Source organism: Dermochelys coriacea, chromosome 8 (genome assembly GCF_009764565.3).
Source record: "Dermochelys coriacea isolate rDerCor1 chromosome 8, rDerCor1.pri.v4, whole genome shotgun sequence".
NCBI classification, from domain to species: domain Eukaryota; kingdom Metazoa; phylum Chordata; order Testudines; family Dermochelyidae; genus Dermochelys; species Dermochelys coriacea.
In genome coordinates, this window is record NC_050075.1 from 92,454,635 (window position 1) to 92,481,207 (window position 26,573).

General features: G+C 37.9%; 1 protein-coding gene and 1 long non-coding RNA gene across 19 annotated transcripts in view; one reads left to right on the plus strand and one right to left on the minus strand.

The window, feature by feature from the left end:
* NFIA (nuclear factor I A) overlaps positions 1–26,573 on the minus strand; it is a 465,041-nt gene that overhangs the window by 178,661 nt on the left and 259,807 nt on the right. The window lies entirely within an intron of this gene.
* On the plus strand, positions 2,819–25,065 carry LOC122461275. The gene is made up of 3 exons (XR_006283161.1): positions 2,819–6,268; positions 10,095–10,188; positions 24,539–25,065. It is a non-coding gene; the product is annotated as an uncharacterized LOC122461275 (long non-coding RNA).

A 26,573-nucleotide genomic window follows, 5' to 3' on the forward strand; every position in this document is an offset into this window, starting at 1 on the left:
TGTTAAACACATACTTCTTAATGAAAAAAAAAATGTATGTTGTATGTATACATACAAGTAATAACAATTCTATCACATATTTATTAGTTCAGCTACTCCTGACACACCTCTAGTGATGGAAAGAAACAATAATGTTTTCCTGAATGGATTATTAATTAATAAGACTATTGTTCAACCTACATAACAATATTCTGAATATCTTTTTCAAGGAAATTAGGAAAATAAATGTTTCATGAAGTCTCACACTGGCTAGTTCACACAAAGTTTGGAATGTTTATTGAAAAACTGATTCTACTGGATTTAATACTCTCAAGTGAATTTTTTTCAATGTAGGTTTTAAAAAAGAATATGATGCATTTCTGAAAAACTTTTCACCCACAAAAAAACTGTAAATGGTGTAAAAATGATCTATTCTTATAACTGCTGAACTCCTTTTCTTCTCATATTACAAAGGCTGTCACTGGAAATAAAATGTAACTTGGGACAATTGTGGCAGCTATCAAACCTCCTTTGACACCTTATAATGTCTGAAACCCAGACACCCAAGGTTTACATCAGAAAAAAAACTCCATTATGTAGTGAACAACTCAAAACCTACTATCGACCACATTATTGATTTTTTGTGGGGAAATCAAGAAGGGAAAAGCACCAGAAAAGATAGGATTTCTTTTTTCCCCTCATCTCTAACTTAGTGGCTGCCAAACTCAGGTCTTCTCAGGCTTACGCCATCAGACGTTTGTGTTGCAGCTAGCCAGGATGTCTGCCTAAGATAATTCAAGCTGAAGGCAGACAAATCTGCAGTGGGAGCTGATTAGCCACTGACTTCCAACGTGACCTGTCTCAGTCCCAAAAGAAGCTTCTTGACAGTAAGATATGGAGGCTACACAACAGCTGAAAAAAATATGGTTATCTTTTCAGATGGTATTTGAGGCCATCTGACTTACATACTTCAGCAATTAAGACTGTTTTTTTCCAACTGGCAAGTTCTAACCCTGGCCTTCAAAAATATTTCAGCATGTATTGCAATAACATGTTTAAAATAGATTATTTTTAAAAAAATGAATTTAGCTAATATGAAAGAGTTGAGAATTTAAACATACCCAAATAACACACAGTATGCAAACAGACTCAATTATTTTAAAAGGCCAAACACTTTTTCATCCCCATTTCTTCATCAACAAAGTAAATTCACCCCATTGTCAATCCAGGCAACCCCTCTAGAGTTACTCCTGATTTACATCAGCGTAACCAATGGCAGCTTTGGCGAAATACTTTATGTGAACATTGGAAAAGTAAAAGCTATCAGCTTGATTTTGTTCCTTCGTAATTTAAGAATATCCTAAGTTTTGCTGAGGCTTATTATACTCAGATCCTATGTAGCACATTGGGTATTTAATTTGGAAATTGTATGGCCCTAGTTCAAAATCCAGGAAGGCTTCTGAGCCCATGCATTTGATGCTGAATCTCAGCCAGAGGGAAACACTTATTTTTCCACTTATAAAGAGTATGGTCAGGGTGTAAGTCCTAATGCATATTTTACACTGGAAGTCACAATGTTAGCAAAGCACTTTAATAAACCTCAACAGGTCTTGTGTAAAAATATGAGGAGTTTGTTGTCAAAAATCAGAAGGGTCCTCTCCTGTTCAAAATGTGAATACACTGAACTACCAGTGCAGGGACCATAATTTGCCATATTTAATCTGCAATGTTAATGGATTTTGAGGTCAAATCTATTTTATGTATTTCATGCCATGTATTCCAGTGTTCCTTTGTGAAGCTCAGGCATTTTTACAGAGCTGTGTAGGAGCGAATAGGGGGTCCTTTGTGTCTTGAGTGGCTGGATCCAATCTTATGTGTGTTTTAACTTTCTTTTGTATGTATTACACTTTTTACAACTTTTCATTTTACACTCACTTTCATAGATTCATAGATACTAAGGTCAGAAGGGACCATTCTGATCATCTAGTCTGACCTCCTGCATAATGCAGGCCACAGAATCTCACCCACCCACTCCTACGAAAAACCTCCCAGACCAGAAAATAACCGTTGGGGATGCTGAAATGCCTATAGTTATCCTTGGGGACTCAGCCTACCCCTTAATGCCATGGCTCATGAAGCCATATAGAAGCAGCCTGGACAGTAGTCAGGAGCTGTTCAACTATAGGCTGAGCAAGTGCAGAATGGTGGTAAAAGGTGCATTTGGACGTTTAAAAGCGCGTTGGCACAGTTACAGCTGTATTTTCTTGTTAACATAGAGAGAGCTCTATTCACTCCCAGGTTCCTGATGATATGGTATGGCATGAGGGTATGAATACACTGGCAAATTTCTGCACCACAAGTTATACCACTTTTATTAAACTGCTGGAATTAAACCGTTGTTGCATGTGCACACTGTGCTCCTTGTGACGCTGGAGCACATCCACACTAGCAGCTCTTGCAATGGCAAAGACAGCAGTCCATTGTGGTAGCTATCCCACTGTGCAACTGGCCGAAGGGTGCTTTGGGAAGGGTTTGCAATGCCTTATGGGGCAGGCACAGCGTCACATGATGCAGGTTTCCCAATGCCATTGTTCTACGGGCATCCTACTACATTGCCAGCTGCTTTTCAACTGCAGTGGGGGAAAGGGGGGAGAGTGTGTGACAGGGAGTGTGTGTGTGTGCGTGTATGGAGGGAGGGAGAGAGACAGTGTGTTTTGGAGGACAGAGAGTGTGTCAGCATGCTGTCTAGTAAGTGCAGACAGCGGCAGGAAGCAACCAGTCCTGAGGCAGGGGGAAACCCCAACATCAGTTCCTGCCTCCCTCCCTGGGCTCTCTCTCTCTCTCTCTCTCTCTCTCACACACACACACCTGCCTCTGTGTTCAACAACACAAGCATTCCACGTTAATGGTTTGCTTTGTACCCCAGCACAGATCAGCACAGCACGCAAAAGCTGTCAGAAACAGTGCTTTGAAAGGGGAGGGGCGCATGTCTCCAGGGCAGCCGAGTTCAAAACAATGAGCGGAGCGATCACTTGAGGCATTATAGGCCAGCACTGGAGGCCAGTTACAGCGCAGAAAGCAATCAAGTGTCTATACTGGCAATAAAGCGCTGGAGCCTCTGCACAAATAGCCTCACGACTCTCGTCGAGGTGTCTTGCAGCACTGCAACTGAGGAGTTTCTGCACACAAAGGGGCTTGGCAGTGTGTACACGGCTGCAGTTTGAGCGCAGAAAGCTGCTTCAGTGTAGACAAGCCCTGAGCTGCCAACCTCCAGCAGCAGAAATTCTGTCCCAAAGGGGGGCTGCCACTCACAATTCTCACTCTAACAGAGGATACCAAGTTGATGAGTGCACCTCAGAAAGCGGGTAGCTGGGACAGCATCCATGAGGTGAGCATCTTTCACTGGGACACTGGATATTCCCAAGAAGTGCAATAGGGAAAACAATGCTTGCTCTCCTCAGGGAATGAATCGACCCTGGGGAACAGCAGCCTCTGGTGATACAAGAGAGTCAGACTGAACTCCACTTCACCAATGAATCAAGTCCTAGGTCTTTGCTGAGATTTTTAACAACAAATACAAAATACAACCATATATTTTTTAAATGAGACAACATCATTACATAAACACTGCCCACTGGCATGGGTATTTTAGTGTATGATGGCACAGCAGGAGCAAGCACATAAATCTGAGGGCCAGGGTCAGTGCTTAAGCAGAGATTACTTCTAAGCTTCACTTACATGTTCTATTTTGGCCCAGCAAATTATAGTGTACTTTTGGAAAAGCAAATGGACTCCATTCTCTCTTGCTGGCACAGAAGGGGGAGCAAGATGTGACTTCCTGAGCCAGCAGGGGCCACTGCACAAGCAGGGGAATTCAGTCCCAGGTGCAGACAGGCACTCCACCCTCCGTTAGGGGTTCCACTAGGGCAATTAAATTGCAGTTGAAGCTTCACAGAAGCCCAGCTGATTGAGGACACACTGACTCACTCAGTCTCCTGGGTCCCTGGCCTGCCTCTGGCCCTCACTCAGTCTCAGACACTCACTGGGACCCTGACCCTCACTCAGTCTCCTGACACCCTATCCACCCAATGCCGTACTATTTCATGGCCTTTCAGAGAAGGGGGAGGTCCAACCAACTTGTACCACAAGAGCTTTGTCCTAACCCATGCTCTACGCGGGCTTCTACTGGAATAACCAGGGCTAAATATCCTTTTAATACAGTAGATTGAATACAGTAGATTGCTGTAGCAAGACCCAACTCTCTTTACTTTCTCTCACCTCTCCCAGTGTGACAATTTGTTTACTGAAGAATCCTAACTGTGTGCAGTAAGAGAAAAATGACCAAATTATGTGAAAATCTATCCTCATGGTCCAAAATATCCCACTGCCAAACTATAGTCCAACAAGATTCAAGAGAAAAAATATGTAGGGCTAAATTTTCATAGGGGCCTCAACCTAGCAAGTAAAACTGTACCTGTAAGTTTGCATTCCCAAATCTTTTGCATGGACAAAAGCTGCAGATGCAATTTTAGAAGCCACTTTCTAATATCTGTCCCATAAATTACTAACAAAAACATAAATAGAAGGTCCCACTCTGATCATAGACTATGAGCCTGACCTTCTGTATAACACAGGCCATAGGATTTCCCAGAATTAATTAACGAAGTCTTGTTTGTAAAATCAGAATAATGTTATTAACAAGTTAACATAATGTTGTTACCGTAGGAATGAGATTTTACCTTAATATACAGAACTAATTATGGTTAGGAGCATGAAAACACTGTGATATGGGATTAATTGCATTCCTTTTAAGATGTTCATTAACTTGTAATTATTATATAGGCAACATACAGTATTTAAAATATTTCTGTTAAAGATCACAAAATCATTTTACTGACAGACAGCCACTCAGTAAAATTAGGAAGTTATATTTGTACTCAGTAGACACTGAAAATTCTATTAAATCTATCATCTAGGAAAACATAATGGTGTTAATACCCAATACATATGTATATTGTTATTATCTTTGTTTGCCATTGGCAAAAGAAGATAAAATACCTTGATTATGCAGTGGAATCGTATTGTTGATAATTAAAAAAGACAATGGGATTATACCAGTCGGACAGCATCACAGTTGACCATAATTCAGAGATGACTATTAACCAGGATATCTGAAAATATCTGAAAAGGAGGTATTTAGGGCCTGATGCAAAGCCCACTGAGGTCAATGGAAAGATTCTCAAGCTCTTAGAGAATAGAAAATGACTTAACATGGTCAAAATCACAAGCATATGTTAATATTTTCCTTTTGGGCAATGGACGTGTAACACAAGAAGCATTCCTTCTACACCAGTGGATTCCAGACTATTTTCCTCAAAGTGCAGAAGATAACGTTTGTCATGAAATCATCTATCAGAATATTCATCAAAGAAGGAGCATGAACATATTTACTTCCTTTGCTTCACCATGGGCTGATGGACACTTGGATGGAAAACTGGAGAGAACCAAGTCTAAAGAAGGGTCACCTTTAAGACTATGCCATGTGGTAACATCAGCAAGACTTTCCTACGTGGACAGACATTAATGATCTCTTTGTCACGTAGAAGTCTGTGGTATTAAAAATACCATTATAATACCACTTTAAACTGAAGCTTCTTATTTCTTGAAATGATATACTCCAACCATGAACCATAACCAGAGCTGGGCTTGCATGTTTGAACAACATACTGGTGCCACTGATAACTAATCCAACAGACAGCTGTATGTTCTTATCTCAAAGACTGACCAATATTCCTCTGAAAAAACTAACCACTGCTTAGAAAGGGTGTCTCTTACTGTAAAAAAATTATAGTTTATGATTAGCACTTCCAGTATGTCAGTTATCAGGTTTTGTTAAGACTAATGAGAACTTGAAAACTCAGTATATTATCAAGAAATTCATTGTTTTCCCGAGTAACTTCACTAATCATTGTATAAAGACATAACTAAAAGCAGCCATGTGTGTAAAGTGACTTGAAGCTAGAAAATACTTAAATATCACATGAGATTGATATTGTCCTTCAACACTGTGGGCATAATTATTCTGTGGGTTGCGAAGGGAAAAGCAAAGTGCTCCACACATCTCCTAAAGCCTGTATAGGAACTATGCTGAAGGGTGACAGTCACCTAATGACCACAGAGTGGGGGGTTGGATTTCTCCAATTGACTTCAATAGGCTTTGGATCAGGCACACAGAGCCTTGAAGATGGAGTATATTTTACCCAGAAAAAACACATTACTGAAGATAAGGGTGAGAGGTATTTTACGAAATACATCTATATGTATAGTTGGTTGTAAACTAAGGCTACTGCGCAAATACCTAATATGGAAAGATTAGAACAGTTTAAATAGATCAAATCGTGAATACACTGAAAGTGGGGGCTGAAATTTGGATATATATATTAAGAAATCTTTTGTGTGTAACAATGTCTGTGTTAGTAATAACAACTTGGAAAGATTAATTTCATACCAAACGGGGCCTTGATCTTGCAAACACATACAGACATAAGTACTTATATGCACAGTAGTGGTTCCAGATACCCATGTGCAAGTGTTTGCAGAAGTGGGCACAGGCCCTGATTCAGCAAAGCACTTAAAATCCAGTTTATGTGCTTTACTGAAACGACGCCCTAATATTTAAAAGCCTGAGAGTGCATTCTGCTGAGCACCGTCCACTCCCATCATCACCAGAAGGTACTCAGCACTCTGTAGTACTGAAGCCTATTTGTATGAGTCAAATAATATTCGACTTAATGTTCCAATAATGTATTCAATATATTTTTCCATCAATTAATTAAACAATTATTCACAAATACATTTTTAATTATTCAACTAGCTCTATGGAGTTCTTCAAATAATTTATTCATTTTTTCAATCATGAATCAATTATTTGTCAAATATTTTTAATTATTTGGGCAGCTCTAGAAATTATATAGTTTGTTAATTATACTTAAATTCATAGATTCATAGATAGTAAGGTCAGAAGGGACCATTCTGATCATCTAGTCCGACCTCCTGCACAGTGCAGGCCACAGAATCTCACCCACCCACTCCTATGAAAAACCTCACCCATGTCTGAGCTATTGAAGTCCTCAAATCATGGTTCAAAGACTTCAAGGAGCAGAGAAGCCTCCCTCAAGTCAACCATGCCCCATGCTACAGAGGAAGGCGAAAAACCTCCAGGGCCTCTCCAATCTGCCCTGGAGAAAATTCCTTCCCAACCCCAAATATGGCAATCAGCTAAACCCTGAGCATATTTGCAAGATTCACCAGCCAGATACTACAGAAAATTCTTTCCTGGGTAACTCAGATCCCATCCATCTAATATCCCATCTCAGGGGATTTGGCCTATTTACCCTGAATATTTAAAGACCAATTACTTACCAAAATCCCATTATCCCATCATACCATCTCCTCCATAAACTTATCAAGTAGAATCTTAAAACCAGATAGATCTTTTGCCCCCACTGCTTCCCTTGGAAGGCTATTCCAAAACTTCACTCCTCTGATGGTTAAAAACCTTCATCTGATTTCAAGTCTAAACTTCCTGGTGGCCAGTTTATACCCATTTGTTCTTGTGTCCACATTGGTACTTAAGTTGTTATATAGGTTAGAAATAACTTTGATTGGGTTGTTATACTGATGGTCATAGAATTTTAATTGGCACTGATATAGTCCTATGTGAAAGTGACTGAAAGCTAATACAGAAAATATTGACAGGTTTCAGAGTAGCAGCTGTGTTAGTCTGTATTCGCAAAAAGAAAAGGAGTACTTGTGGCACCTTAGAGACTAACAAATTTTTTGAGCATAAGCTTCTGTAGCTCATGAAAGCTTATGCTCAAATAAATTTGTTAGTCTCTAAGGTGCCACAAGTACTCCTTTTCTTTTTACAGAAAATATTGCCTTCCTAAAAATACAATTTTTAGTTTTTGTTTTACATTAAACTATTTGATTAGCACTTTTGATACATTTTCACATTCTGCATTAAATTAATATTAATTTCTGTTTGCACTAGCTGTCTTGGTTTATATTTTCTTTTGCATAATTTTCATTTTTAATTCCTTCATTTATCTTGGAATGTTATTTAAATTAACAGATTTATAAAAGTCAGAAAGAGCCATACCAAAGACCAAGTCTCAAGGCAACACATTCAAATTTGTAAAGGAGCTGTCATTAAATAATAATTGTATGAGACTAATCCTATATTAGTATTTTTAAAAACATCCCTGCTCTTATCTTAGGATGGTATCATAACGATTATAATTATAACACTGACTCCTATTTTGGACATAAACACCACATACCCTCTTCTAGAGCCAGCTCCTCAGCTGACATAAACCAGCCTAGCTCTACTCAGTGGAGCCACGCCAATTTACATTAGCTCGGAGCTGATCAAAACCTCAATCCTGGATTGAGCTCGACATGGGCATACCCCTAAGATCGTACAGAGATCAGTTCTGGATCGGAGCCCAAGTAATGCATAATCCAGGTGATTTGGGATTTCATCATTTCTTAAACCTCAGTGCCCAATATATTCATAACCACAGCAGAGGGGCTGAAGTAATGTTCACTCAATCAAGCAGAGCACAAAACCTCCTGTTAAAAATATCATAGGAGCTGCTGAGTCTACGCTCAGTGACATTGGTATCACACCAGCCAGTGGATCTACTCCTGAATTACTCCAGCATAAAGAAAGTCAGAATCAGGTCCATTGTCTGCTTTATGCAAAGACAGATTGTACCATGTGTTTGGCGCTCAACTAACCAGCCTCCTTTCAGAGATCCCCTGAAGTAATAATCTGAATTTCACACCTGCTTATCAAGACTACTCCCCTTAATCGACTCTTCTGTTTATCTGTTCTGACTAGTATATATGTTAGCATTTGGTAGCAGGGAAGGGGAAAATAACCTCTTCCCATACACAAGGGAAGAGTTGAAGTTTTGAACCATTGTGATGTAGTGCATCAACCAGATATGATTAAATGTTCCATGTCAGTTCATGTCACATTGCTCTGATGATGTGTTGTGGTGGGGTGAAATTCAACACAACAGGACACATCCTCAGTGCACAGTTGCCTGGATTGAAACAGTCATGTCTGAAGGCAGTTCACTTCCCACTGATCTACCGTTGTATGCTGTAAAATACTGGCAAAATAACGGAAGGGAGGAATTTACCAATTTGACAAGAGAAATGTTACTAGATTTAGGATCAAAAAGAGAAAAGGGTAACACTATTCATGAGGGGAATTCCTATTATGTTAATCTGAAGTGAGTCAATTATTAAATGGGATGTCTAAAATCTAGTGTCAAAACTTCTGGGTTGAAATCCTGGAGTTCAACAGTGCAGGATTCATTCCCCTTTACTATGTGATTTTCACCTAGGATCAGAAATGTTTTCTGAGAGGGCCCATACACTTATGTCCCTCCCTCTTTACAGCTTACAGTGTGTTCTTCACATGCTAGTACAAGCAGGCTCTGAGCACATCTTTGTCTGTTTTGCCTTTCAGAGGCAACTTTTGCTTTCTTCCCTGTATGGGCTAAATTTTCAGGGCTGCCTCAGTTTGGCCTCTTAAAGTGGCAATGTCAATTTGAGCTTTTTAATTGTAAATAACTGAATAGTTAAATCAATTTTTTCTGATCAGTAGTATGTTCTGACTTTTTTTAAAACAAAAGAAAAAAATAAGAGTTTCTCTGCTCCCCAGTTTATATTAGTAAGGGTCTGAAGCACACCACCACCAAACCTGTTTGGTGGTCCCTACACTACTCCCCAGTCCCTCTCTTTTTGTGCACACACCTACGAACTGTAGCTGTAACTGGTAAAAATCCTTGCCAAGCCTATACCAGGGTGTACACCATCAACACCACCGTAAAACTCACTGATGCACAAGTACACAAAATAAACAATTTGCAAACCCAGGGAAAATGTTCTTCAGCCTCTTTCTGTTCTTGCCTTAGAGGTCACTTGTAGGTACAGAACTTTCAGGGCTGTTATTTCAAGCTGACAGTGTCTCTTTAAAGTCTTTACAAAGTGGAGTGAAAGGGGCACTGGATACAGACTTACATCTGTGCTTTCATCAGGAGACCCCATATGGGGAAGGCAGAGGAGCAAGAGCTACATAGACTGGAACAGAAGTTGCTGAGGAGCTGCACAGAACCTGCTGGATGCTGAGAGGTGAGTGGACCGGATTCCACCTGCAAGGTGGGAGGGTCCCAGAGCCTGGGCTCCACCCTGAGCCAAGAAGTTTACACAATAATGAAACAGCCCCAGAGCCTGAGCCCTGTTTCTTTGCTTTGTATTCATACCCATAGTTCCCCTGACAAAGACTGGAAATAGGAATGCGTATTATCCTTAGAGGGGAATCTGGGGTCATTTTGTGACTGTATCTGTCATCAGACAAAGGAAATCCGTTCCCTTTGTTTGTACTTGTGACCAGCATACTAGAACTTTTTTGGGGGGGACGAGGGGGAGGAAGGGAGGGAAGGGAGTAAAAAAGGAGAGTAGATTCAATTTTTCAACCAAAGCCATGTGAATGAGAGCTTTGTTATTACCTGTAAGAAAGATTTCAGGGTCCATTTTCCCCCTGAGACAAGCGTGGAACATTAACACTACTGGGAGTCCCATGTGTGCATGAAAAGGGAAACTGAGCCTATGTTCTTCCTAATATACGGATGGGAGTGCAGCTGACATGTAATAGACCCCTCCCTTTTGTAAATATGGATGGATGAGGGAGGGGGAATTTGGTCAGAAGAAGGAGAAAGCATAGGCAAAAGTGACAGAAGAATGAAGAACCTGTTCCGTTCAGGATAGTATTGTATATTGCACCCACTCTGGCATGGCCATATTCTTCTCAGTCCTTTTTAATAGCAAATCTTCAGTGTGGGCTAGCCAAACTAATATTTAGGTATTTAACATCTTAAATACTATTCAAAGGATATTATGATTCCTGTTTAAACAACTTCATTATTTACAACCTTTAAAACTTCACTGCTTTGAGATCCTTGGATGAAAGAATTGTTATTTACGACCAAACTTTTTATCTGAAAAGAAAATCAAGTCCAAATAAATAAAATGAAGAAAGAATTCTCTCTCTCTCATACACACACACACAACAGGAAAATATTAGATAATAAACACTGACTGATAGAAGAACCATATGATTCAGGCAAGGTATTAGAGTGGTGCCTTAAACCTATTATTAAGATTAAATGTCACAGAAAGAGCACTGTAGACCGATACATTGTGGCTCACTGACTAAACAAATACTGTAGTAAAAATTGTGATGTATATATTTATGTAGGCAAAGATGTAAGCAAATATATATTAGCACATTAGGCACAGAAGGGACATTTAAAGGCAAAATTTGTGAATTGTAAATGTACCTTAAATACCTATATGATATCACTCCTTTTAAACCTTCAGTTTCACCACCTGTCTCCATTTCTGCTCTTCTTCCTCCATCCTAGCCACAGCTATCTATGCTGACAGCCACACCAGGCCAGGATAGTAAAGATGAGGTTGGCTTCAGCTGCATCTCGCCTGACAGACAGTAAAACTCAATGGGACCCTTTCCCTATCACTGTATGTCTGTCTTTGTGCATTTGCAACAGTGTCTTTCTCTATTAATAAACGACAAATCTGCAATATGTATCTTACAAAGAGAAGACAAATCAGAGTCCCAAAAATATGTCAGCCACCAAGGGTTTAGTATGAATTTTCACCAAAAATTACAATGCCACCCCCTCGCGACAAAAGCAATGTGGCTCAAACCCTTTAGGGAGGAAGAGTGGGTCACTCAGCTCAACAGCAAGCCTTGGTGGATTACGCAGCAGAGCAGATGGGCTCCACATGTGATCTCAGCCAGTTTTCATCAGCTGGATGTTGGGAACAAAGCAAGGGTACAAATGTTACAGGGGACTAGAATAGCTTCTTGTCGCAATGACAGCAATGTGCAGTAGAACAGTGACAAACTTTCATCCTGAAACCCTGATCCATGTACAGTTGCATGGTTTGAGTTTAGCTACAGACTTGGTCCAGCTTCATTAAAGGCCTGATTTTTAAAAGGGCCTTAATTTTGGCTCCTTTTTTGAACCTAGAGTTTTATGCAAATAAGCATCAGTTCCGTTTTTCCACTGGCAGATGATCTGTAGTGTAAACAGGTAGCTAGATGTCTACCCTGCTCTCATTTACTTCCACAAATAAAATATTTGCATATATCTCTCTAAACTGAAACAGATATGTAACACATAGGCTTGATTGCACCCCCAACCCTCAAAATATAATAGCAATTATAAATGCATTAATTAAAAGCTATACAGAGAAGGAAAGTCTCCATGCTAAACTGTCAGAGCTGCTTTTTATTCAGGTAAAGGGCAATTAATTTGTGGTGCATGACTATCACCTCAGATAGGCCAGATTTAAAATTTTGCTGTTTCTTACACTAAAACTTCCCATGCTATGTTTACCTAGTTGAACAGAATCTTTTTTCTCCATTAGTTTCAATATTTAGAATAACTTCACTGTATCTAATATCACCTAGATGTTACAATACTGCCACAGATACTGTACTAGTTTCAGGCTTTGTCCATGACACCAGAATTTAACTAAAGGTTAATAGAATATTGAGGTACTTTTATTTGCAAGTGAAATTTAATGAATAAACATTTCAATAAATTACCTCATATAATGCAACCATGTGCTTATTAATGCCTGACTTACAATAAATGCTTCAGTTCTTTTAAATTTCGTGAAAATATTCAGTAAAGAAAGTTACTGTGGCAACCTATGTTAAACAAAACCTTGATAAATTATACTTATAAAACAGTGTTTCCACAGACTTGGGAGTAAAACTGTGGCTTGTCAGTCAAAGTGTCTGTCTATGGCATATGGGTAAAGGTTTCAGTCTGCTATCTCCAGACTCATCTTATGGCCCTGGTTCAACATTATTAAACTGCTCTCTAGACAAAAGAAGAGCTCGTTCAAAGTGGGTGCTGTGAGCTGTCTGGTCAGTGTACCTGTACAGCCTGTCTGTATGCACATAAACTACTGGCATGGGAGAAATGGATGCACTTTGGAGATCTTTAGAGTTTCATAAGAGCTGAAAAAGCAGCAGTCTGAAGGTTAAAGCTGGCTAGTCAGAATGGCATAGTTGGCTGCATATACATCCAGGTGGCCTGGGCATATTGGCAAACAACTGGCAGTCTGCCCAATACATATGGCTTCGATTGCTTTGCTCTTCCCATGAAGCCTTCATAAACTCTTGAGCAAGCATTCATTTTACAGCAAAGTGCACCCCAGTGTTAAATGCAATTTTTCCCCAAATTCAACCAACTTCACCTTTTTTTATTTTAAAGAAAGAAATGTTAAAATAAACCATTTCTCTTTTTTTAATTTATTTTTAAATAAAGGTTTCCTCCCATGGCTTTCTCCTTCTTGAGTTGGTCTGTCCTTACTTTTTAAGCTCCTGAAAGTACTAAACATGCTAGCTTTTATTCACATACGAAACTAAAATCACTTCAAAGGAGAAACACACATCACAATATGCAAGAAGTTACCACAGCACAGTTCCTATTTACATAAAGGATCCAGGCATTTGAGGTGCACATTAACAAGTGTCTTCTGCCACTACCATCACCTATGAGCTAAGGGCAGATGTTCAGCTTTCATTCCAGTTTTCCTAGTTAGTAAAAAGAAAAGGAAGACTTGTGGCACCTTAGAGACTAACAAATTTATCAGAGCATAAGCTTTGGTGAGCTACAGCTCACTTCATCGGATGCATACAGTGGAAAATATAGTGGGGAGATTTCCACTGTATGCATCCGATGAAGTGAGCTGTAGCTCACGAAAGCTTATGCTCTAATAAATTTGTTAGTCTCTAAAGTGCCACAAGTACTCCTTTTCTTTTTACGGATACAGACTAACAAGGTTGCTACTCTGAAACCTGTTCCTAGTTAGTGTAGCTTTAAGCAGACACTTGTCTTTATTGAATATAATTTTATTTTTGAATATTCCCTTCACTTACAATTTAAAAAAGAAGTTCTATTGAAAATGAGAGTTCAAAAACTTCACTTGAGTGATCCATTAACACAAAAGCACCTGGTATGCATTACAACACAAATATCTGTTTAGCCATGGGTATTGAAGCACAGGTACCTATACTATTCATGGTGTAAATACTCCATTAAACATTCACGACAGCTTTGGAAAAAGCACTAAAGTACATGCTTAATTCTAAGCATGTGCTTACATCTCACAGGTCCATGAGCAAAAGTCCATGGCAAAGGTAAATTCCAGTCAAACTGTAGTCAATGGGACTTAAACATATATTTAAAGTTAGGTATATGCTCAAGTGCTTTCCTGAATTTGGGTCTCAAATAGTAAAAGCCAAGTTGAACATGAAGAAACACCTTCCTCAGTTATTAAAAAAAATATGAATTCTGACTATAGCTTGCTTGCCCTTTTTCCATTAAAAATGCTTTTTGTGTCAAAAATAGGACACTGGAATATCTGAACAGTGATTTACGGTAATCTAAATCATAAAATTAATTTTAGTTTGATGGACTTTAACCGCGGTTGCTCAGAATTAAAATACGGTTCTAAAAAGGGAGCAAGCTTAACTCAGTTACATCTTGTTGATTGGATTTTTTTTTAAGGAGGTCCTTGCCATCTTGGAACATTTTACCCTAATGTAATCTCTCTGTGGTACATTTTTCTATAGCGTCCATCACTGTAGTATCTAAAATGATATTTTAATGTTTTCATTCAACAGGATGTTTTATTAAGAAGCCTTTGAAAGGCAAATGTGTGGTCTAATAGTGTTAGCATGATCTAGTGATCTGAGCCTCATGCTATTATTCTGTGAGAGAATGGATGATTTTATAGCTAAAGCATTGGAATAGGACTCAGGAGATTTGACACAGACTTTGTGTGTGCCCTTGGGTAAATCCCTTAATCGCTCTGTGCCTTAGTTCTGTAAAATGGGGCTAATAATACTTCCTGTCTCCTATTCTTTGACTGCCTTGTCTATTTAGATTATAAAATCTTCAGGGCAGGAAATGTCTCTTACTGTGTATTTTTACAGTGCCAAGGCACAATGCAGCCCTCATCTCAGTCAGGGCCCTAGAAGCTACCATAATATCGATAATGTATATTGATATAACCTCTCTGCCTCGGTTTCCCTAATTGTGACGTGGTGATATTTACCTGTTACACATGTATGTTGTGAAGATTAATTCATTACTTAGTGTTTGTAAAAGAACCTGGAAGATGATAAAAGTGCTATATAAATGCCAAGTATTACTATTATGATCATCAGCAGTCAAGAGTAAGAATTAGGGGGAGAAAAGTGACTTTCCCAAAAATTGCACGCTGCGGGACAGAATGAGATGACATTGGTGCCATCCTTTCCTTCATCTTGCTCAACTCCTTCCTCATTGGCAAGGAGAATCACTTAGAGTTTTATTAGAACATCCCCACGCCAAGTTGGATAAGCTCCAGACAACTCTGTCCTCTTCCAAGGGCAACATTTGAAGTATTCTCAGCAAACTAGGATGGCCTAGATGGATCAAGGAAGGAGGTGGGACAAGCAGATCAGGGATTACTGTTTGTAAGATGCACTATTAGACAAGTCCTTTGACAGATGGAGAATTAAGAACTTTACCTTGGTAGAGTGGATTGCAGATTATGGAGAATCAAGCAAAGGCCAAACTTCTGTGTCTTGGATTTCTCTGCTGAGAAGCAAGGTGCATATTCCACTGTATTTTGAAATAAAGCCTTGGCAAGAGTCCTCAATATTAATATGGAGGACAAATCCATTTCTCTTTATGTATCTTTATCATACAGGTAAAAAAGGAACAGTGGTGTGGATGAACCTGGCGGTATTCTGATGTGCTTTCAGCTAACAGAAAATAGATATGGGCCCAAACCAAACCCCAAATCAAATCACACCCAACCTTTGAGAATATTAAAAACCTGAATTCAGATCTGATTAGAAATTGCCAACAACCCCTGGACCAGATTCTCACTGAAGTCAATGGAGCTACACCAATTTACATCAGCTAAGGATCCAGCTGTCTATCTTTAGAGTGGGTCAAATCAAACTCCTAACAGCACTGAGTTTTGAGTTTTTTGAAATCTGGATCTACATCTGAATTTTGCACCTCAAACCCATGTGAGAGCGAGAGAGAGAGAGAGAAAGACTGCTGAGCTTCACAAGAAAAAAATCAAAAGATTCTCATGATTCTCTAAGAAGGGAATAGAATTACCTGTCCCTAGATGTAAACACTAGTTTACACTAGTAAACACACTACACTAGTACACACTAGTGGTCTGGTGAAACTCAGTGATTTAACCTGACTTTTGTTTCTGTTTGAGGATTTGTTTAAATTGAAAACTCAATGTGAAATTCAAGGTGTATAAGCCAAATGAATCAAAATGAAAGAAAAAGTTTGCATGAGACAGCGCAAACCAAAACCACAGCACTGCACAGAGTTTAGGATTTTTGCTAAAGAAAATTGGTATAGCCATGTTATACCCTACCAAACTGAGAGTCAGATAACTGACATCCAATATATTCTGAGACAATACAGGGAAAATTTCCTAGAAAAAAGACTGGCAGTCACTAAGAGGACTCAAGCAGTGAAGGTTCAAATGAGCCATTCTTGTTAGTAACTGTGAAAATGTCTTGAAAACAGTCTCTCAATTAATGTATTCCTTCTGTGGCTAAAAATATGGAGCCTGATCACCCCAAACTCCCAGTGAACTCAAAGATGGCACCCAGCCCCTGGAAGGAGCCACTCAGCTTCTAACAGCAGCTCAATCTGTGTATATTTAATGTTGTTGGCAGGTCAGTCATATAGTTGTATCAATGTTCATTTTTGAATTGTGTTAGAGTAGTTGTTTCCATTAGAATGTAGTGTGGATAACAAAATTCATCGTTCACTAGAGTTGCAAGTATATGCTGTGGACTGTGGAACATTTTTGCTGCTAACCATCACCCTCTGTCTTCTTTTCCCTTCGGACTCTACAAGCTCCCTGCTTGGGTCCCAATGCTGCAAACACTACACACATGCTTAGCTTTGCTACCATGACCAGGGCTACTCAAAGTAGTAAAGTTAAGCGTGTCCATGTTTGCAGGATTGGGGCCTTGGAGACCATGATGAATTGCACTTCATCCTTTTTTTACAACACTCCTGGTGTTCAGCTTCTCCATGTACTGTGAGCCAGAAGAGTTAAAACCAATTTATATCAGCTGAAGACCTAGCCCCGTGTTTTTAAAATCCTTTACTATATATAGAACTTTGTAAAAAAATTAATAATAAAAATATATTTTAAAATGTTCTAAAATAAACAAAATCTAGTTCAGTAAATACACAGATTTAAAACATATGGATCCAAATTATTGTTACTGTAAACACACAACATAATTTTTTATGGAGTGTTCAGAACAAAAACTTTTTTAAAGATCTATTTTGATTTAAATTTTGAAGTTATTTATTATAAATATTTTTCTCAAGGGGAAAAACACACATTTGTATAGCCATTAGAAGTATGTTTCATTTTATCCTTTGTGTAAAACTGCACATGAAAAGTGTATTTACAAAGGAAATACCAGGCCTGGAATTATTTACGTCATCACAGAGATGATAATAAATTAATGCATGGTTGCGTGTGTATACACTTTATATTCACAAAATAAAGGGCCATCTCTTACTCACACAAGCAGCAATATTGGATTCACTGGCATTTCTCATGGGAGTAATTTGGAGAGCAGGATTTGGCCAAATGTTCTCACATCACAGCGTTGTTTGCTAAAATTGGGCTTTTTCCTAAAGACCAAATGAAAAAAGCCTTTAAACACATTTATTTAAAACCATTACCTAAAGGCAGTGGAAGTTGCAAGTTCTCAATTCCTACCAGGGTTGGGCCTTAAATGTTTTAGGGGCTGCTCCAGCATGTACTGAAATCAATGGAAGTTTGAACATTGACTATTAAAAGCAGGATCTGGCCCTCGGAGCTCATCTACCTTTTTCTCTGACATGAAGCAGTGTTCAGGAGGCCAAGGCTCCAGGCTTTTGGTAACATTCCCAAACATATGGGAAAGTATGGCTTTATAAAGCTGCATTTAACAGATGTTTAAAGAAAGACAACTAGCAGATCCAAAATGTACTAATGAAGAAAAAAGACAATGTATATAAATTCAACTGCATGACTCTTTATAGCACTATCGATGCCCTGGAGCCAAAATGCAAATTAGTCCACTTATTTGCAATATGACACTCTCAATTTTATATTTAATATTTTAGGTCATTACTAAAACTGATTTTCTTTTGAGATGATTTCTTCTGGCACCTAAATGAAAGAAGATTTACGCAGTATGAAACACATTATACTTTGTCAGCTCATAGCGTAATAAAAAAAAATCATGACTATCAATTACAGCTGAAAAAAGGTAACTGGAACAAACAAAACGGAACTGATTTTTGATAAAAGTGTTCCAGAAATATCTTTGTTTGTGAATTTTAAAACTTTTTAGTATAAAATGTTTAGTTTACATGGTTTTTGGAGCCCAAAGACAAACTGTTCAGGTTAGCAAATCAACAATGTCTGCTCATTTTGTCCCAATCTTTTCAGCTTAAATATCCACAATGTGCCATTATTACTGAATCATTATCTGCCTTTAGCTCTGACAACAGCATCATACGGGCTATGAAAGGCTCCTTTCTTCTCATGATTAGTCTTTAAAACATTTCCTCATCTTACAGTGCTTTTCAGCTTCCCAGAATGCACTGCTCAATTACAGTGCTGAAATAAACTGTATGCCACTCTTATTTATTGATAAAAGAATAATCAAGTGCTCCAGCACATTGCTTACTTTGGCCACAATTTTTATATCAAGTTTCAAGTAATGCATTTTTTAACTCTTTCAAGTCTTTTATAAACTGGTAACATTTACTGGGGCCCTAGGTCAATATTTTGTTGCTGTCTGCATCAATATACCACAAAATATCATCATTTTGCTCCATGTAACCTTCTTGTAAATCAGCTCTGTGATATTTGACGCTTTTAAATGAGTCTCAGAAAGGAAGGATTTCATTTGTTTTATATATAATAAGGGCCGACAGGGATCTACAGAAATCAAGCGCCGATAATTGTTATTCACTGAAAAAAACACATGCCTAACTTTTTTTTCCACTTGTCTTTTGAATTTGTATAAATCCCATACACATTTTGACAAATATAAATGGTTATACTAAATAAAGGCATTTCAATAAATATTTTAATTAGATTATTTTAGCTTTGTAAGTACAATTAGAATGTTCTTTTTACACTTACAAATGAGACCTATACTTAGTGTCTGTAGCATTCAGTGCAAAATACACAGTATGAGTTTATGGTATTTATATGGAGAATATTTTGAAATCAGGATATGAAATCATGTCTTAATAGGCAAAACAACTACAGAAAAAGTGTTTTAAAAACAATGGGCCTGCTTCTATGGAAGTTGATGGTAAATTTCCCACAGACTTCAATGAAAACAGAATTCAGTTTTACTGAAGAAAAAAAATAGAAATTTCTACTCGAACATTTAATTGTTCCATATGCTTAGTCGAACAGAAGAATGAAAGTAAATACACCTTTTAAACCTCAAAGATACTTGCTAATCTATGCATACATTAATCATTTATACCATATGATTATTGTTCAGTATTTGCGTAATAACAAATGGAAGGGTGTGGGGGTTATTGTTGGTTTCAGCAAACCACATTCTATTCAGGCAAAGCCAACTATTAAAGAAAGGCCTAACTTGCCAAACCAAGATAAATACATGCCATTATTATGATTACATAAAAGCCACTGCTCTCAGCATTACAATTTCTCTTATAATTGGCACTATTATAATTAAATGAATGCATATGTTTACAGTTTTTCTTTGAATGGTAAAGTGATTTAGCAATGATGGTGTCTCTAATTTCTTTTAACTGTACTGGCAGACAATCAGTGGTCTAAATACCACATTGCCACAATAAATTAGTTAAGCATCTAGTAAAGTCTCCATTGCTATTGAGTTTCAATGTATTGTAATAAAATAACTAGTAACCATTTAATATGTACAGGTAGGAAAATATACAGCTATTCATATTATATGAGCAAATCAACTGCAAAAGGCTTTGCTGTAAAATACACATATTTAAAAATATTAAAAAGTAAGTAGTCAAAGGTACACAAGTCCTGATTAGTGTTGCAACTTTGGTCAAATGTATAAGAGCATTGTTCCCAGGGAGGATTGCATAATTTTGCATAACAGTCTAATTCAATGCAGTATATGTAAACTGTCAGTTAGTGTACACAAAAAGGTGTGACCCACAATATGTATGTGTCCTAAGCATTCTAAGCATTCACCTGTACTGACAGCCTATACGTTATAGTAAACTTGGGCTAAAAAAGTTAACAATAAGCTTTTTTTGAATAATGCATTTTTATTTCTATCTACTTTGGCTTCTGTATTCACCGGAATATTCAAGAACCTGGTTAGAAAAGTGAGAGTGAAAAAGGAGTCAAATTATTTTAAAGCACCTTGCACTAGCACACATATCATTCATGGCAAATGAGAGGACAAGTGCTTCTGAAACTCTGTTATTATGATTAGACTCTCACAGTTGGAAACTTGAAAGCAGTTCTGTCATTTTCTAACTCCTACAAAGTATTGTTGGGATTTCCTACCTTCATTGTGATTTGTTAGGTAGCTTACCTGGAGTGGTGTAAAGAAGTCCTGTAATTAAATGTCACTCAGTAGGTTGACCAAACAGACCATAAATACACTGGAAAATTTGAATTCAATCATGACTGTTTCCTGATAAAAGAAAAGGAGTACTTGTAGCACCTTAGAGACTAACAAATTTATTTGAGCATAAGCTTTCGTGAGCTACAGCTCACTTCATCGGATGCATTCAGTGGAAAATACATTTGATATTGGTCAAACTGGACAGTCTCTACATAAAAGAATAAATGGACACAAATCAGACGTCAAGAATTATAACATTCAAAAACCAGTCAGAGAACACTTCAATCTCTTTGGTCACTCCATTACAGACCTAAGAGTGGCTATTCTTCAACAAAAAAAACTTCAAAAACAGACTCCAACGAGAGACTGCTGAATTGGAATTAATTTGCAAACTGGATACAATTAACTTAGGCTTGAATGGAGACTGGGAGTGGATGGGTCATTACACAAAGTAAAACTATTTCCCCATGTTATTCCCCCCCCCCCCCCCGCCATCCCCCAATGTTCCTCAGACGTTCTTGTCAATTGCTGGAAATGGCCCACCTTAATTATCACCACTAAAGGTTTTCTTCCTCCTTTCTCCACAACCTTCCTGCTGGTAATAGCTCATCTTAAGTGTTCACTCTCCTTACAGTGTGTATGATAAGACCCATTGTTTCATATTCTCTGTGTGTGTATATAAATCTCCCCACTGTATTTTCCACTGAATGCATCCGATGAAGTGAGCTGTAACTCACGAAAGCTTATGCTCAAATAAATTTGTTAGTCTCTAAGGTGCCACAAGTACTCCTTTTCTTTTTGTGAATACAGACTAACACGGCTGCTACTATGAAACCTGTTTCCTGATAGTTCTCTAATTCTTGACACTCAAGCTGACATTAGAACACCACATTTAAGAACCCACAGATGTGCTGCTTTTGGTTCAAGATTTTGATATTGACACAAAAGTTCAGTGAAAAATCTGAACATGCTGACCCAGGACAAGAGATAATTGAAGGAAAAGATTAATGTAATTACAGACTGGTTGAGATGTGTGTTGCAAGCAAGATGGAGGATTTTTCATGGTTTCATACCAGCATATGGACAAACAGATCAGTGGAACAAAAAAATGCTAGTTTTCCTGCAAAATCAAAGGGACCATACCACTGTAGCCTTTGTAAAATGTACCAAGATTAAGTGTAGACCATTAAGTGTAGACCACCTCTCGCGGTTCTTCATGGAAGGTTAATTTTTTTTAAAAATTCTCTCTACTAAGCTTAGTCAGGTGTCAGAGTAGCAGCCGTGTTAGTCTGTATCCACAAAAAAAAAAAGGAGGACTTGTAGCACTTTAGAGACTAACAAATTTATTGGAGCATCAGCTTTCGTGAGCTACAGCTTACTTCATTGGATACATGCATCCGATGAAGTGAGCTGTAGTTCACGAAAGCTGATGCTCCAATAAATTTGTTAGTCTCTAAAGTGCCACAAGTCCTTCTTTTCTTTTTAAGCTTAGTCAATAATTCTATTAAGGAAAAAAAGACAATTGATTTATAAGGTCTGGGTTGAATAAATAAAACTGAAAATATCTGGGTAGACCTTGACTCAGTATTTTTTTACCATATGGTTTATAAAGTAAATATGTTGCCTGTATTGTTATTCTGGCTGTTGCCATGTATGTGGCAACATTTTCAGGTCCAGATTTTTCCAGATGTAGTAGTGATACAGTGAGGGATACAAGTCTGGACCCTGTCAGCACTGTACGCAAATTACTCTCTACCATGAAAAAACACCCTACCATAAAGCCAATGAGCAAGAAGGTGGAGCTAATCCTTCTGGCAAAGGAAGAATCTACAGGCTTATAAAAGTAGATATGATCATTTCTCTATATTGTGTGGTATGAACGCCATTTTAACCATGCTACCAATTAGTTCACCCTTAGAAACATCTAATTTGTACAGCTCTCCTGTCTTTCCTACACTTGAACTGACATTTTCCTACTTTTTTTTTGCCATGCTGATAAACCACATCTATGAGCTATGAAAGAGGGTAGCACTGAACATCTATTCCAAAGTTGTAAATTTAAAAAAAGACAAAAATCAAAAGTACCTGCTCAAGCACATTTAGAAAAATGGAGACAATAAGCACAACCCACTGATTGGACACAGAGGACCAGAGCCCCAGCAGATATAACCCTCCAGCTTAGCTTTTCAGTGGACTACACCATTTTACAACAGCTCTGGATCTGGGTCAGACTATGTACACAGTATTAGCGCAGTGGAGGTCAATGCTCCAGTTTATAGCTTGATCCTATAAGGTGCTGAGTGACTTCAGTTTCTACTGACTTCAGCACTTGGCAGAAGGCACTCAGCACCATGCAGGGTCAGGCTCTTTCTGAATTGCCCAATGAGGTATATAGGCTGATATTTCTACCCATTCCTAAAAGGTCTGAGTTTTCTTTCAGGTATGAAAATGGGAAAGTTAGTTCTAAGGAAAATAATAACCTATTTGGCCATAAGACCCCATGACTATGGTTGATAGGAATTCAAGATGTAGGCAGCTACAATAGCAGACTGGGGAGGGACAGAAGTAGAGCTCTTACAAAGCATATGGAGGTAGAATTACAGGGTCAGATTTTCAAAAGCACCGTCCAAAGCAGATTCTACAATATTTTGCATTTAAAATTTGATGTATGCAAAAATTTGGCTGAAGACAAATCTACATGCAAAAGCTTAGACACATGCAGTTTTAGAGGCTGGGTGGAGTTTACTTTGAAAATGTGTCCAGCAAAAGTTTAAGGTGTTTGATTATTAACATCTTCTCCTCTTATACCAGTCAGATACAAGGTATGAGATCACCAGGTATTTTTGGTGGCCTCTCAATCATGTCAGAGATCATCAGACAAGCAGATGGTGTACATCTGGGCTTACCCAGCAGCAAGGAGAATATTCACTGGCACAGGTAGAATAATAAAGATTGAATCAAGTATACATCATTCATTTAGGACCTGTGGAAATGGATTATTCCTGTTGTTCTATTTACTTCACTGAACCAGAATGATCTGGCCAGGAAAACAAAAGGAGATATGTATCATCACAGGAAAGTGGGCTCAGAAGCCTTGCAACATCTCATGCACAAAGCTAACCTATTCCAATCCACTTTGCTGCCTAGGTTGATTCAGTGAGGAGTTGAGAACCAAGATGTTATTGAACCTGTTTTGCAGGAAGGCAGTCATGAGGAACTTTTCTGGGATTTCAGTGGGAAACATGACAAGAGGCCAGGTTCTCAGAGAGCATAAATCAGTGTAACTCTATTCGCTTTCATGAAGCTGCATCAATTGACAACAGCTCAGCACCTGCCCCAATCTCTTTAACACCATTTAGATTTGTCTTGGCCACTAATTTATATAAACAACAAATTATGGGCCAAATTCTGCCTTCAAATACAGGCCTACACCTCTCACTGGCTTCAAGAGCTATTCTGCACACTTATGTAAGAGCAAAAGCTAGCCCTCAGTTTGGACTTTCATAAAACCACTGAAGTATTTATCAATTGGGTTGGTTTTTGTTTGCTTGTTTTTTGTAGTAGTTTCAAAAAAAGTAGGAGGGGGAAAATATCAATAGCAAGTACCTTCTGCTAGCTTGCTATGAAAATGAAGGGGGCTTGACTATACTGGATGAAATTCTGTTGATTTATTTTGAATGCATATATTTAATTATGTTAAACAAGAAACGGATCTAACTTTAACCTTTCTTTTAATAGAAGAAGATCATCCTGGGACAAAGCAAGAGTCAGCTCCTCCTCCCATGCAGTCTACAGGGATTGCGACATTGACTTCAACGGCTGGAGAACTGAGCTCTGAGCTAATACTGATAATATTGCACAAGTAGTGATTGCATGGAAACTTTCTCCCTTTAAATTTTCCATGGATGGTAGCTGTGCTATGTATTCTTTTAAGTGCTATGAACATTTTCACATTTCCTTGTAAGATATTTAGGATCTGTCACAAAAAAATCGAAAAGACACAAATATTCTAACACTTTAAAAATATTGTTTGAAAAGGGTTTTCACAGAGTTAAGAAACTGAAGAATTCCTCGATTCACAAGTACAGATACTTTAGTGAAAATGCCAGTTCCTGTGATCCTGCAATGCCAGACATGTTGTAGTATTGCCTAGTGCTAACCAAAAGATTTGCTAGATCTTTTACAGGCATTGGAAAGCATTATCTTATTATTATTAATTATTATTGTTGTTGTTGTTGTTTATTATTTATTATTGAAGTTGTTATTATCAGATCTAAGATTAAGCCAGTATTGCAGTTAGTACTATCTTTAGATAATAAATAAAAGAGCCCTCACCACATTTACTACACAATACCAAATTTCTAGGTACCACATAGTGTAATCTTTCTTACTTTCTTTCTTTCTTTCTGAAATGCTAAAATATCAGAGTTGATGACAGAGAAGAAATGTTAGTACTGTAATCATAAAGATTTTAACCCTTACCTTTCATCATCTAACACTCATTTAATCTCAGGTGCCCCATTTTCCTTCTACAAAAATCTCCTGTACATATCAAGGTGATGAACACAGTATAAATTCCTGAATAGACTGATAAGATTTAATTAGATAGATACTTTTGTTCTACTATACTTCCAATGATAGATAGGATCATGCTACTTAAATAACCAGATCTGTGAAAAGAACAGAAAACTCAAGACCTTTACATATGCTTTCCAAAACCGTGAATGTTTAACAAATTTCACTTTGCATGAAAAATAAAATAGCAAAAGGCTTGAATATACACATCTGCTTTATCAGTACATTAAAAAACATTTGCAGTATGTACGCTTTCATTTTTTTTACAATTATGGGTTACTTCCTCCCCAGTATTTTACTACTATATATTTATAGGCCACATTCAGCTACCCACTGAGTTAATACCTTACTCTGCTAACAGTTTTATTCATTTTAATGGGACTACTTGGAGCATAAGGTACTATTGAGTGGGCCAGATCCTGAGTTGTGTAAATTGGCACAGTTACTTTGCAGCTACACTGACTTATGCAGTTTGGGATCTGGCCTAACTAGAGTACGGATGGGAGAACTGAACAATTTGGCAACAATCCTTTTCTGGGTATAAATAATAATAATGCTGCTAGTGACAATAAATCTTTACACGTCCTGTCACTACTAGACTCTAGGTAAGACACTCATGAAGATTCTGGGGGTTTCAAAAAACGTCACTGTACAACAGGAATGGCCAATCTTTGCTCCCATTGATATCAAAAGGAGTTTTACTATTGACATCCTTTCGAGCCAGTGCAACCTCTATATGCAATTACTTAATTTAAGAAGGACAGGTGTACACTAGAAACAGATTGCTAGTATAACTATATCAGTACAGCTATACCTGTAAACCCTCTTTGCATAGATGAGGCTTATACCAGCAAACAAGTGCTTATACCAGTTCCCTGAGTGAAATAAACTATAGGAGCAAAAGCTCTTTCAAGCTGGTATAACTGAGTCTGCACTAGCGCTTTCGCCAGTATAGAAATGTTGCAAAAAAAATATACCCCAATCAAAACTGCTTTACCTGCAAAGGTTTCTTGTGTAGCTCTTGCCTCAGCTAATGTGCTCATCTACAAGATGCCACTTGTTTTGCTTTTTCTTTGGAGGTATATTATTTTTTCTTCACTTGTTAATTATTTGCTCTACTTCAAAATGTTACACTTTCATAACTACAGTAAACTGAAGTCAATTGGAAAACCTTAGTTTTAATCTGCTCTTTAAAGTCCTG